The following is a 15,076-nucleotide window of genomic DNA, read 5'->3' as shown; positions in this document are numbered from 1 at the left end:
GCACCTGAGCTGCAGGTTTTTGCACCTGCGGTGCTGTTCTAGTAGTTTGTGCACAAATTTGTGCATAAATGACATTCGAAGCACCCTGAGATTTGATATACCATGATATTGGAGTTTCGCCGGGAGGGAGTATTGAATTGATCGAATTTCCGGCTGAACTCCTGGAGTGACAGGATCATGAACATGATTGGCATCATGATGAACCTCATTATCATCGGACGCTTCTTCCACGATTCCGTCGACACGAGAAGCATAAGCAAAATTGCCTCTGCTCTCAGGTCGAGGATCTGGTGGTTGATTTGACGGACCTTCTACCATGGAAACAGAAGAGAGAAAGAAATAGAACGAGAAGATGAAATAAAAGAATTAATCGGTGGGCGCCAATGAAGAAACACCAGATCTAAATGATCGGAATCAGTTCAGATCTAGGGGTAGGGTTTCTGCATAAAATGGTTAATCTCCTCGCCGATAACTGCTGGATACTACTTCGCCGGAATCACTGCAAAACAGAAACGCTGTTAACCTCGCCACGGGGAGAATGGGGGTTCTCTCCATGACCACTTTCCGACGTGAGAATAAGTACAGTGATCTGAAGAAGATGAAGTAGTAAGAGTGAAAGTAAGTGAGAGTGAATGTTAGACTTGTACCTGAATTCCCTTTTTTATAGCCGAAGGTTTGGCGCCAAAAATATAACGGAGGAAATAACGGAATCTTCTTTTCTGTTTGCAGTTAACTCCCCATCCATGCACACGGATCGCGAATTTATCAATGGCTGGGGAGATGCCACGTGGAAAGCAGCTTGATCTAGATCTGCATGTAAATTGTTGCCATCATCGTGATTTAGATGAATGTTCTAGATGTTGCCACCTCACATTCGGTTATAACTGAATGAGGCCATGGACGATGATCATTTAATGCCTTCTAGAAGATCCACAGCTGTAAGCCTTTAATCTTTTGCCATGTGTCCATTATGTTATAACAGAAAAGGTTCCTTTTGTTCAAGCCCTTATTTCTTTATGCGCGCGGACAAGTCTGAGACCTGCCTTTAGTAGTTAAATCTTCAAGTTTAACTGTATCCTTACGCAGGCCCGCGCAAGGGTGTTAAATGAATCTTTTATCTTTCCTTTCTCCGGCGCATGGTCATTAAGGAATGATCTTTCCAAATCTTATTCAGACACGCTGCGCGGGGCGCGCAGGGTCTGTTTAAGATGATCTTAGAGTATAATCATGGTATGGTCCTCTGCGCCTGCGCAGGATTTTTGGGACCATACCCCTTCATTTTGCCAACTCATCACACCCGCTGCTTCAATTAAAGGGTCCTTATGAACACTATTAACATCCGCTAGTTCACATTGAATCGAAACAAGTTCTGAAAATTAACTAAAAACCTTGAAAACTTCTCTAAACCAATTAAAGATTAAAAAAATCCTTCTATGTATCACTTCCTATTGATTCCCAGTTTATGCGTACAACTTCGCTTCATTATTTACCTTCGTACTCAATTCTAAAAAAAAATGAAGCTCATTAATCTCTCCCAAACTTCCCGGTTGAAAATTATATATATATGGTTAGGTTCACGAGAAAATTAACCACTAAAACTTAGAAAACTACAACCAACTAATCAATATTTTTTTACTTTTTATTTCTTTTAATTATAAGGTTAGTATTGTAAAAAAATAAATAAATATAAAAAAATATATGTAGATTGACGAGCTATATATATGTAGCTCGCAAAGATACACATATGAGGTATATATATATATGGTTTACGAGCTACGTATATGTAGCTTACCGGTCAACATTTTTTTAAAATTTCCATAAGTATTAGTAACGTAATACAAGAATGAAAGAAGCAATATAAAAAACTTGTTTAAAAATAATTTTCTCGAAGATTTCTGATATCTTTTATGTTTTCTTTTGATCTCTTCCCTGCATATACACACAAATTCGTTTCGATAAACATTAACACTTGTTTTAAAAAAAATTGGTTTCACCCGTTATACTATAAATAATATATGCACCTTTAATCCATAAAAAAATTAGTAATAATTTTTTTTTCTTCTGATAACTTGTGTTTATTAGCTAAAAAAACCAGGTTTGTTTAGTTTTTCACAACATTTCTTCGGTATAAATTTTATTGAAAGCAAAGTTGTATTCACAATTAAATATTGTTTATTAGGTATTGTAATTTATACCGAGTATTGGTACCGTAACGAACATAACTGATACTGACCGATCAACATTGATATTATCAAAGCTAGTGTTTGTATTGTATTTTTGGTTTACAATCGGTATTATTAACAGATAATTATGGAAAAGAAAAGAATAGCAACAATATTTTGTTTTTTAAAAACCAACAAGCACACTTGATATCCGCGAATTACTCGATAGATACCCGAAAGGTATTAGACCGGGTATGAGATACAATTTTCCAATCAAATATAGAGTTAGAACTAACAAAACCCATCTCAAACTCACCCCTTGTCATCCCTAAAACACAATACGGAAACCAACTAGCTAGATTTGGTTTTTAGTTTTAGGTAAGGAATAAAATTGAATAAGAGTAAACTCTCAAAATAGTTTCTGAGGTTTAGACACTTATGTCACTTTAGTCTAAAATTAAACCTTTTAAATTTGGGTTCCTGTGGTTTCAATTTTGTTACCATTTTCATCCAAAATCAAAATCTGGTAAGATTTTTCAGTTAACATCTAGTTTTTTTCTTTTTCCTCCCTTTTAATAAAGGGCAAAATGGTCTTTTAACGTTTTATTATAACAAATAAAAAACTGACCATTTTGCCCTTTATTAAAAGGGAGGAAAAAGATTAAAAAACTGGATGTTAACTGAAAAATTTGACCAGAATTTGATTTTAGATGAAAATGCCAACAAAATTGAAACCACATAGACTCAGATTTAAAAAGTTTAAGTTTTGGACTAAAAATGACCAAAATTCAAGGACCATTTTGGCAACTTACTCATTGAATAATTATCATCTCTATCAAAGAAAGTATTTTCTACGGTAGCACCATGAATATCGCATAGCAAAGCAGCGCCCAATACACCGGCAACTCCCATAATATGAAATGAGTTCAATGTCCAGTTATGAAATCCTTGAAAAAAGAGGATAAATCGAAATATAGCTGCTACACCAAAATTAGGCGCAAAGAACCAACCAGACTGACCTAGTGCCTAGTGGATAAATCAGGAATACAGAAACAAAAACGACAATTGGACCAGAGAATGCGATTGCATCATAAGATCGCAATTGAACAGATTGAGCAAGTTCGAATTGACGTGACATAAAACCTATTAGTATGTTGTATAGAGGAATTATGACGAGGATGAGTATTAATAATTGCAATTTCATATCTATAAGGTATCACGTATACCGATAGTAATCGATATACTTATTAGCTTTTTTAAGTATCATGTATACCCATAGTAATTGATATAATTATTAGCTTTTTAAAAGTTATCCGTTGAAATTTTCATGTACAATTCTTTCTATTTTAATTTTTATATAAGTATAGATCACCCATAAGGAAAATAGAAATAATAGAAAATAATATTTAATGAATTAGTAGATTACTCTTTAATATTTATTACCTAAAGATTAAGAAAATAAAAAAAAATATATTTACGGCTATGAGTCGAGTAAATGGGTAAGTACATTTTGGATAATAGGTCGGATATCATATAATACCATACCCGTTTTATATCGAACTCTTTTATAATTAATGCCATACTCTAATACCCAACCTAGATGTTCAGGGTTTTAAGTTTGTCCGTCAGGTTCGAATTAGTTTGCCATCCGTAGTTGTACACAACAAATTTATCGTATGATACAAAATACGGGTGTTGCTATCAACTATCAAGACACCACCCGTTTGCACACCAGGTCATATGTCACATTATATGAGCCGTATGATAGTGCGAAAACCGGTCATACGGACGGTATGACTTTATTAATGGTCGTATCAATCATTTCTTTGTTAATTAAAATCTCATATATACGGTATGATTTGGCTCTGATACAACCCATGTAACCATTTTTCGCTCAATCATATGACCATTTTACTACTTTTCGCTCCTCTCACACGGTTCTGATGACACACAAGTAGTTTTTGGGTCTATAGCAGCGGCTCACATACACAAATCACTAGCCGTTCAAAAAAAAAAAAAAAAAAAAAACAAATCACTAAAATTCATAAAGCACTAATCATGCCTTTATCATTTGTATTTTAAATAATAATAATAATAATTATAAGAGTTTGCTGTTTTTATCAATAAAAACACAATGACTAATACTGGGTTGGCCTTCGTAAGATGCCAGCTTTGTTTTCTTCCTTTAACAGGAAAATAATAAATTTATTCGAACATCATACATTGCATCAAATACATTTATATGATTAAAAATATAATACCAACAGTAACATTCAAACACAAAATCTTATAGTACAAATAAGGTAAGATAATCAAGAGTCAGGATCCTGTACAAACTATGTTAACTGTAAGAACCGTAAAAACAGATCTGAGTCCAGTGACGTCTCTAAGAATTCACATACCCTGTTCGAGCTCGAAAAAATGTGTCCATATGCTTTAATGATAAACAATATAATTACGAAAATGACAAAAATTGTAATATTTGACAAAAATTGAAGTGATGATGTTCGATTGTTCGTTACTCTGATGAGTTTGTTCGTCTCGTCCTTTCAGATTCTAGGAGTCCATGAAATTGCCGTCGTGTGTTATAATTTTTATTAAAATCATATTAGTATTGAGCCAATAAACCTAATGTGTAGTGGGCTAAATTATAAACCTTTAAAAACTATTTTGATAATGGACCTATAATGGACCTATATATATATATCGAAATTTTTTTAAAAATCATGTGCCCCTCGAAATCACGGGCCTTGTGTGGAAGTCCTCCCTGCACACCATCATAGTCGGCCATGTCTGAGCCATTGATTGTTTAAATCAATGATTGATATTGATTACAAATAAAACCCCTATAATTAATAATTAATACTATAAAGTTAGAGGTATTTTAGTTATGTAGTCATTTCCCATTAAATACTAATTTCACCAATTATTTTAAATAAAATAAATTTTATATACTTCATTAATTTTTTAAAAAAAATTATACCATAAAATCAACTATTTTTATTTTTAATATGAGTACCATATTGCTATATATTTTTATCTAAAAGTGACTTTTCAAAAAGTTATAAAAAAGTGTTTTATAAATGTACTAGTTATGTAGTTGGAATGTGTTAATATGAAAAATGTATTGTGTTGATTTTAATTCTATATGTAAGTTATTATTTTGTTGTGTAATTCTTATGTGTTGCTATTTTTTCCTTTTGTGTTTTTTATTGGGAGCCTATTTGAAAAACTTGTTTTCTACTAGTTATGTAATAATACGTGCTATTTACAAAATTAAAACAAAAACATGAAATTATGCTAGTATGTAACAGTATGTGTTATTTATAAAATTAAAAAAATGAAATTGTGCTAGTTATGTAATAGTATCCGTTGGTTACAAAATAAAAAAAAACATGAAATTGTATTAATTACGGTACTAGTTAATGTGTTGATTACAGTATGCTGATTACGGGATGTGCTAATGGTGGTGGTGTGGGTTGTTACTGTCGGATGTGCTGACGATGGTGTTACCCTGCTAAGACCAAGCGTACTGGGGCGTTTCCCCCCCCCCCCCTGATACCGCCCGAAAACGCCAGAAAATGCCCGGCCCTCCACTACGCTAGGCGTTTTGGGGCTTTTTTTTGAAAAAAAATGAGTTTGGCGTTTTATTTAAAATGTTGTGCACCCATTTCACCATCCAATCAGATGGAGACACCTAGAAATTGTGCCAGAAGGAGAAGATTGTGCCGGAAATGGCTGTGTGGTTAGCCGGAAAACCTGCAACTTTGGTCCCTGTAGCCGTTTTATTATAAACGAAGAAGAAGATGGGGTTTAAAAGGTTTGGTTTTGACAACTTTGGTCCCTGTAGTTTAGATATGGTTTTAAAGATGAAGAAAACTTTTGAATTCTTTTTTAAGAAATTATGTGAAATGAAATTAGAAAAAACGAAAACTAGTGTTTTTTTTAATTTAATCGGATTTTAATTTTTTTATTTCTAGTATTGTATTTTTTTAAATTTAATGAAGTATTTAAAATTTAAAAAAAATAATAATTGGAAAATGATTGTATGGGCGTTATTGGAATAATGCCCCACTACACCACTTTATGTTATAATGCTCCATGCTGACTGGGATGACACGTGTCGAATAATGCCCCATGATGGGGGCATTATAACAATTTACCACTACACATGGTCTAATTAAGGTGCTGATGTTGTCATTAAAGTGTTGATTCTTTGTATAAAGATAACTGTTTTCTTTACTATACTGTAAAATATAAACAAAAATAAAGCTTTTACCGTTTTAAAAATATAAAAGCGTCCGGTCCGGTGTAAATGATATAGCCGTTCAGTCAAGCTGCTAGGGGTCCACTAAAAATAAACCGGGCATTGATTCTCCAATAATTCCAAATTAATATTTTTTTCCATCAAAGAGGCGACTTTAACTTTTAAGTTTAAATCCGTTTTCTAACTTTTTTTTTTCCTACAAAAGCATTATATATGCATTTTCTTTACATGTTAAAATACTAATTGCTACCAAATGGTTGGGGAAAGACTTAGTGTTCCTTATAACCCAAATTTAACTCCCACTTTCCCCATTATTTTCTGCGGTATCCAGTTGAAGGACGAATACGGGTGGCGCCGATTCGTCTTGGATGAGATGCGAGGTTTTACCAATTATTCCACTGTCGTGCCTTCGGGCGGGTGGAGGCTGGGTTTCCGCGCATCTAGGAGAGCCAAGGGGCTAGCGGCGGTCGAGTAGTCGACCTTGTCCACAGCGCCCGGTGTCACGGTGATTGGCACGTCGTTACTTGCCGTTCAAAAAAAAAAAAAACTGAGACGATGATATGTAGTTTTATAAAAAACATGTAACAAATTATTTTTTTTCTTTAACAAACTACAAAAGAATTGGCTACGTAGTAAGTAAATAAATAAACGTATAAACATATTTGGTAGCAATGTAAATATCGACACGATTTAGTTCGTGATGTGCTTTATGATGTCCTTAAGCGGGCAGGGATCTCGGCGAAAAAGGAAGCTCCGGTGAACTTCTTGACCGATCCATTAGAAGGGAGATCTACCCTACGGCCCGCTGACATTCTTGTTTTTTGATGGGAAGGAGGAAAACACGCGTGTGTTGATTTGACAGGTGTGTCCCCCCTCGTTGGGCTAAGGGACCACGGGTTTGTGGCGGGTCAAGCAATAACTAAGGCAGAGGCGGCCAAAGTAGCTAAGCATGAGAAAGCTTGCATCGAGAATCAGCACGTGTTCATCTCATTCGCTTTCGATACTTTTGGCGCTCTCGCCCCTGACGCAGTGCGGTTCCTCAAGCAGGTTCAGCAGGTGGTAAGCAGTAACACCGCGCATGTTAAGGGGCAGAATTTTGTGTTTAGCCGGGTAGGGTTTGCTATTCAGAAGGGGATAGCGGCGCAACTTGTTGCTCGTCTACCTGCCATTAGTCTGTAATCGTCTTTGTTTTTATGATTCGATATTTATAAATTTGTAATTTGAGATATTAAATTGATGTGAACATATTTATCCAACGTTTATGTTTCCCAACTACCACAATGTACTACTAAACGCGTCGCCGACCTCCTTCTCTTTGTTTGTATTATTATTTTTTGTACTTTTTTATTTAGTTCACCGAGGTGTTTAATATTTTTGTTTATTAAACCAATTTATTTATTAATTGTTAAATGTGTTTTAATATATTTTTTTTGAACGGGCTTTTTAATATAATTAAAAAGGTGCACTGAAATTGATTTTATTAACTATAAATATTGATTACTAATAAAAAGGTTAAAAATGGGTTTTAATGCAATAACTTTAAACAGTTACGATTTTAAGCTTCAAAACTGAAAGTAAACGAATTTTACTTTATAATCATAACTTCAAACAACGTGATTTTGATGTTTATGTGTAGGCGACGAATTCAAACAACGTGGGTTCTAGTATAATATTAAAAGATAATATTAATATACAATTTTTCAGTATATGAAATGAAATAATAATTTACATATTGCAGGTAATTTCGTTTAACTTTTTTGTCAAAGAAAAGTGATTTTTGTACATAAGGGTGAGAGGGGCGTCTTCGGGGAGGGCAAGCGGGGAGGGGTTTCGCCGAATTGGGGGGTGCCGCCGACCTGTCGGTGAGTTAGAGAGAGGGTAAGAGGGCGGTAGCGGCTCACCGAAGAGAGAGGGAGGAGAGAGAGAGGGAGTGACCAATCAGGTATTTTCTTTCTTTTTTTTTTTTTTTTAAAAAAAACCAATTCACCTAAGAGGGGAGTGACGCCATCAAATTGGGGTGTTAGGGGAGTTTAAGAGGGGACTTGACGTGGCACACGGGGATTGGTTTGACGTAAGAGAGGGGACTCACCTATTAGGTGAGCACCCCCTTCACCCTAACAACCTAATCCCATAGGAAATTACACCGACGCAACTTGGAAGTATAAAATAATAATGACATATTTATTTATATATTATTATAAGATAAAGTTAAAGGGTGATTGAATATTCTTTCTCAATGTTTGTGCTATATTATATGAAAAAGGTTAATCTAAAAGATAATCTAGAAGATATAAATTAGGGTTGGGAGTGGAAGATTGGGAGATGAGGGATATGGCTGGGAGTGGAAGATTGGGAGATGAGGGATATGGCTATGGCGGTGGGTTGTAATTCTGATACAATTCCGATATTTTATTTGGGGATTATAGTGGGGACTAATATGAACGGAATCATTAATTGGAATCCGATTATCAAGGTGTTTGATAAAAGATTGTCGGTTTGGAAAGCTAAAACTATTTCGATAGAGGGGAGACTTACTTTGATTAATTCCGTGTTGGAAAGTCTCCATATATATTACTTTTCGTTATATAAGGCCCCGGTTGGAATTATCAAGATTCTTGAAGCGAAAATGAGAAAGTTCCTTTGGGGGGGGGAGAACTGATGAAATTAAAAAAAAAATGAACTGGGTGACTTGGGATTGGATAACGTGGCCTAAATCTAAAGGAGGGTTGGGTATAAATAGACTTAAAGAGATTAATTTGGCTCTTCTTTTTAAATGGGGATGGAGATACATGGTTGAAAATCAAAATTTATGGAGAAATGTGGTGGAAGCTTGACATGGTAAAAACAATCAAAGGAGTTTCCTTCCGCTAAATGGTAACATTAGGGGATGTTGGAAAAATATTGTGAATTCGATATCCAACTTGAGACTTAACGGGAAGGGTTTAAATAATCTGATCTTGGGTAAGGTTGGGAATGGGGAGGATATTCGTTTTTTGTTAGACACTTGGACGGGCGATTCGCCTTTCGTAGAAAGATGACCATATTTGTTCGGTTTGGAATTGTCTAAATTATGCAGGGTAGCGGACAGAAGGTTAGTGAACCAAGGAAATGGCGGATTTACGTGGAATTGGTCTAGACAACTGGAGTCGGACGTGGAGCTTAAGGAGTGGCAGGAATGTCATGAGATCCGTAATAGGATTTCGCTTAATAATAATAAGGATTTATGGAAGTGGAACGACGACAATCAGGAAGGTTTTTCGGTGAAGGCTGTCAAATTGGCTTTAATTGAGGACGGAGATGGCAATCATCCCCCTAACTTTGAATGGTGTAAATGGGTGCCTCTCAAATGCAATATTATGGTGTGGAAAGGTAATTTGGATAGACTTGCTACGATAGTTAATTTAAGAAGAAGGAATGTGAATATACTTCGGTTATGTGCCCTCTTTGCGGAGAGTTTGAGGAAACGATAGAGCATTTATTTACTGCTTGTTCGTTGGTGGATAGGGTCTGGTCCGCATTCAGTGCTTGGTGTAACTTGCCTCAGATTTATGCCTTTGATTTCAAAGACATTATGGAGATTAACAAGTTCACGCATATAAGTAAGAAAGCTAAGACTCTCATCCAAGGATTGGTGTTTATCACGTGTTGGTGTATTTGGAAAGGAAGAAATGAAATGGTGTTCCAACAGATTAGACGAAGTCCTCATGATATTTTAGGGGAGGTTAAATCGAGGGGTTTTGGGTGGGCTAAGAATAGATTATCAAGTAAATATATTAAATGGGTAGATTGATGTAAATATTCGTTGTATATGTTGTAATTGTCTGCCCTTTGCCTGTTTGGGTCGTGGGTGTTGTTTATTGTTTGGCCTTTTGCCCGTTTGGGTCAGAGGTGTGTTTTTAATAAAGTTTACTTTTCAAAAAAAAAAAAGAAGATATAAATTAAACTCATGACAATCAAATATTTATAGATTTAAAAAGTTCTAATATTTTTGAAGCTCTTGAAATGATATAAGCTATTACGTGAAAAAAACAAGAGTCTAATTCGTAGAGTATAAACATAAAGGTGTTTCAACTGGTGTTAACTCTTCTGATTCTCTTTAATCAACACGAAGTGTTATCTTCATAATCGATCTGCAAAACTCAAACAACATTGTGAGCTCGTTACGAGAAGGGGAGGTGTGGAGTCTTCTCGTTACGACACTCTAACGTGAGAATAAGTATATGTTCTTCCTAGAGAGAAGGGGAACAAGTGTGTGTTAAGAGTGAAGAGAGCAGGAATCAGAATCCTTAAACCTTTGGCGGAGGTTGGCATTTATAGTCGAATGGTTGGAGAAGGAGATGGGTTGATTCGGCCAGACGTCGCTATCAAGGAACAGGAACATCCATTTGGTCCCCTATGTCGTGATAATTAGTGTCCCTAGAGGTGGGAGTACGATCGTGCGTCGTGATTGGCCACACGTCACTTTCATGATATAGTTCTTGTCTCGATTGCCATCAACTGTTAGTGGAGGTTGAGAGGAGGTGACATGGTGCACGTTGATTTGCCACACGCCATTGTCGGTTGTAATACTTGTTCCCTGCACGATCGCGTATCGTGTCGGCGACTAGCGTAGAGCCTGGCGAGTGTTGATTGGTTGTGCACCCCTTTCATGTTGTACTGTTTGTACCTCTGTATTGGGGTGGTTCCGTGCCCGCGGTCAGGGCCGTCTCCGAAAATGTTCGAAAATCTTTAGGTCCTGTGCGAACAGAAAATACAGGCCCCTTAAATATAATTTTTTAAAAAGAATACATATAAAAAATATTTATATGTATGAAAATGAATTAATATCAATTGAATCAACACCAATCATTTAACTTAACTTGACAAAATTAGGCAATCAATGTCATGTGCATTTAATAAATAGATAAGAAATAAAAAAGAAAAACAAAATTGAGGACGCCAGGATTAGAACCCGTGTCTTCTTATTATTAAAGTGACTTTCAAACCACCAAACCAAGTGGTTCAGGATGGTACTTTTCCGATTCATTATGTATATATTCTAATTTTACAGTGTAAAACTAATACATAAACAAAAAAAAAATTGGGCCCCCGACGGGTTTGGCCCCTGAGCCGTCGCCTATACCGCACACCCTTTGGGCCGGCCCTGCCCGCAGTGGCGCACAAAAACTGTTTTTAGACTAATTGTGGGTATAGTCCTACGTGCACAGGGCTAGGTCGCAGCCTGCATGACAGTTGGAACCATACCCTTTCATTATGGTTAATTAAATACCTCACAAAATTGGTTGTTATTATTTTTAAGTTTTATATCACTAATGGTAGGTCGACCCCATATTTTCGATGATTCATTGATGAATATTTTCATCGATAACTACTTAATCATCGGATAACATGTGGTTATTACCTGCAAATCTTCGATAGCATTATCCTTAACGGATCATTGACTAATCTCGTACCGCGCTTTGTTAGTCAGTGATACTATTTTTAATTATAAGTTCACATAACTAACCTGAATTTGTCACAAAAACTGGCTATGTTATTTAATAACATTGAAATATCATAATAGCCAGTGTATTGTATGAGTTAATTATTAAGAAATATGTAACACACACTGTAACGCCCTGCTTCTTCATACTTTCCATAAATAGAAAGTCTTGTTTGTATTTCTATTTTTGGAAGTCTTATGTTCTTGTAATCGTTCTTTCCATGTAATCGTTGTAAAATCCGTGACTTGGATCATAAATAAAACTCGCATTTTGTTAAATTCATGTTGTACATACTTTATACATGCTCATACATTCAATTTCGTGAAACAATTGATACATATTCAAAATTCTTGGAAATTATGTGCCAAACTTGCAAATACGTGAAACATGCTAATAATACGTCTTTTGTATGCATACGATACTTAAATACAACACTCATACACTTAATTATACTTGGATTATGTTCATCATACTTGATTTACCTTCATACTATGCTTATATGCCGAAAACAACCCCTAAACAACTTAAAAACCGTAAATAATAAACTTCAGGGGCCATTTTGTAATTAAATGAAACTTGAGTTCACACCCTTGTCACTGGCCGCGAAGGACCATGTCCTAGGGCTTCGCGCCCCTTGAGCCAATCCCCAGATCAGATTCCTCATTTCAGCTCGCGAATTTGAGCGGGACTTGGGTTTATTTGGAGTTTAAACTCGTTTTTAACAATAAATGCCCAACTACAAACCACCCTAACCCTTCCTATAAATACCAAGTCATTCCCAAACTCATTTCACTTTACAAACTCATCCAAATCACTCTCAAATCATCTAATTCGCAGCTGAATTCTGAAGTTCGGACAGAAGCATACACCTTCACAAAAGTGAGCATAACTCACTCGTTTCTTGTCCGTTTTACCTCATTCTTTTTCCTATGTGCTTGGATTGACATTGGCTTCGATTCCATGGGTTTTTCACAGTAAATCAATCCCTAGAACGTCGCCAAAAGGCTCCAAAGTTCACTGTTTGTTTCTATTTTGATTAAACCTTTACTAAAACTTGTTCAACTTGAGTCTAACTCATCTCAAACCTATGTCCTTATGCTTATAACCATTCTATGGTTAGTTAGGCTTAAAAACAAGGTTGAGACATTTAAAATCAGAGGATTTATCCTCACAAACCTTCTGTTTTGTTCAAGGGTTTAACCCACAAGTGATGTTCAAGTCCAAAGACTTGATGAAGGTGTGATTAAGGATTAACCTGGGTTGTCCTACATAAAATCCCCATATTGCTTGATGATTTCTTATAGATTAGTTGTTTATATTCTTGTATTACTTGTAGTTCATGACCCTCCTTGTATGTTTTTACATCAAATGTAGTGGTGAACACTTAGAGGTGCCTAAATGGAAGACTTCTCTTCCTACCTCCTACATGACTTCCATGAAACTTAGAGGTACCTAAATGAAGATTTAATCTTCTACCTCATGCTTGACTATTGGACATAATAATATATAACCTAAATAATACTTATATATACCATTCAACATTCGAACCTTTGATGATGAACTTGTGTTCATTCGTCAAAGTACTAGAATAATATCATATAAGATATAAAACTTGTTATGATTCTAATGGGTATACTACTCATGAAAACATTATAACCCTTGGGGTTACATAGTGTCAAAACAAGTATTTTGTGTTAAAAGATGATTACTTTCGTATACATATGTTCTTATGTTTTAACATCCAAATCTTTAATCTACCGTTACTCTCCGATACTCATACGCATTGTTTACTTCGTGTAGAAGGACTTGGTGTTCCAACCCCCTAATCAACAAACAACTCACTCGCGGATTCTCAAGTTCAAGACTTGCAAAGCCGTGAGTGCACTTGACCCCTTTACTTTTAAAGACACTTTGGGTTGTAACATGTTAATATACAAAATACACACTCACATACTTAAACATTCTTTATGCTCTCAATCCGTTATACATGCTACTTGTTTACTTAGGTTCATGCTAGATTATACATGTTATATGTCATTAACTTTGCTAAGCCCTCAACTTAACATATATAGCGCTATAGGAGTAGCACACCACCCGTCGGTGTCTTGTTAAGTCTTTATTCTAAAAATGGTCTCGTTACTTTTGTAACGAGGGATGCTAAATACTAGTGGACACTTGGGTTTGACGTATTGCTTGCATGCTAGTTACCTTGTTCACAAATTGCCATGTGGATTCGAGAAAATGCTTTTATACTTATGCTATTCTTATTCAAACATTGTGTACTCGCCTTTGCTTTTGCATTGAAATTATTTTAAACATGTTACAGGTTGAGGATGATGATGATATGAAACGAGGTAGCGATGATGCCTAGATACACATTTAGACGTCCTAGGTTTAAATTGTTATATCAATTTTGTTATGTTTATGTTATGAACAATGTTGTTATTTGAATTTATATGTAATGTTGACAATTTTATGAAATGAAAATGGTTGATTTAAATATTGTCACAAATAGTGTTATGAAGTCTCTTGCAATCTACTTCGTCTCATCCCGATGATTCCGCCATCGGTTGGGGTGTGACACACACACACACACACAACGGGGAACCGGCTCAAACGAACTCCGATTGGACTCATTTCAGCGGCGTTGGAACCGGCTCGTCGAACCCTACCTACGATCTCTTAACCCTAAACCCTAAATCCTAACTCCTAAACTCTAAATCCTAAAGCTAAAAAATAAGGCAAAAACCTAATCTAAACCGTAAAATCTAAACTATAAACCCTAAAAGCTAAACCCTAAAGGCTAAACTTAAAGTTAAATCCTATAGCTAAACCCTAAAGCCTAAAGCTAAACTCTAAACCTTAAAGCTAAACCCTAAAACTAAACCCTAATGCTAAACCCTAAAGCTAAACACTAAAAGCCAAACCCTAATATATTTAAGGTTTAGGGGTTATGATTTGGGGTTTAGGGTTAAGAGATCCTAGTTAGGGTTCGACGAGACGGTTTCAACGCCGCTGGAATGAGTCCAATCGGAGTTCGTTTGAGTCGGTTCCCCACTTTTTTAGTGTTCCCCAATGAACCTCACATTATATATATATATATATATGCTAGATATAATAATGTATATTAATAATATTATTTTTATTATTGTGTATCTTTAAAA

This window comes from Helianthus annuus, chromosome 5 (genome assembly GCF_002127325.2).
Source record: "Helianthus annuus cultivar XRQ/B chromosome 5, HanXRQr2.0-SUNRISE, whole genome shotgun sequence".
In the NCBI taxonomy this organism is placed as follows: Eukaryota; Viridiplantae; Streptophyta; class Magnoliopsida; order Asterales; family Asteraceae; genus Helianthus; species Helianthus annuus.
The sequence above is the reverse complement of the archived record's forward strand: the minus strand, read 5'-3'. Positions refer to the sequence as shown.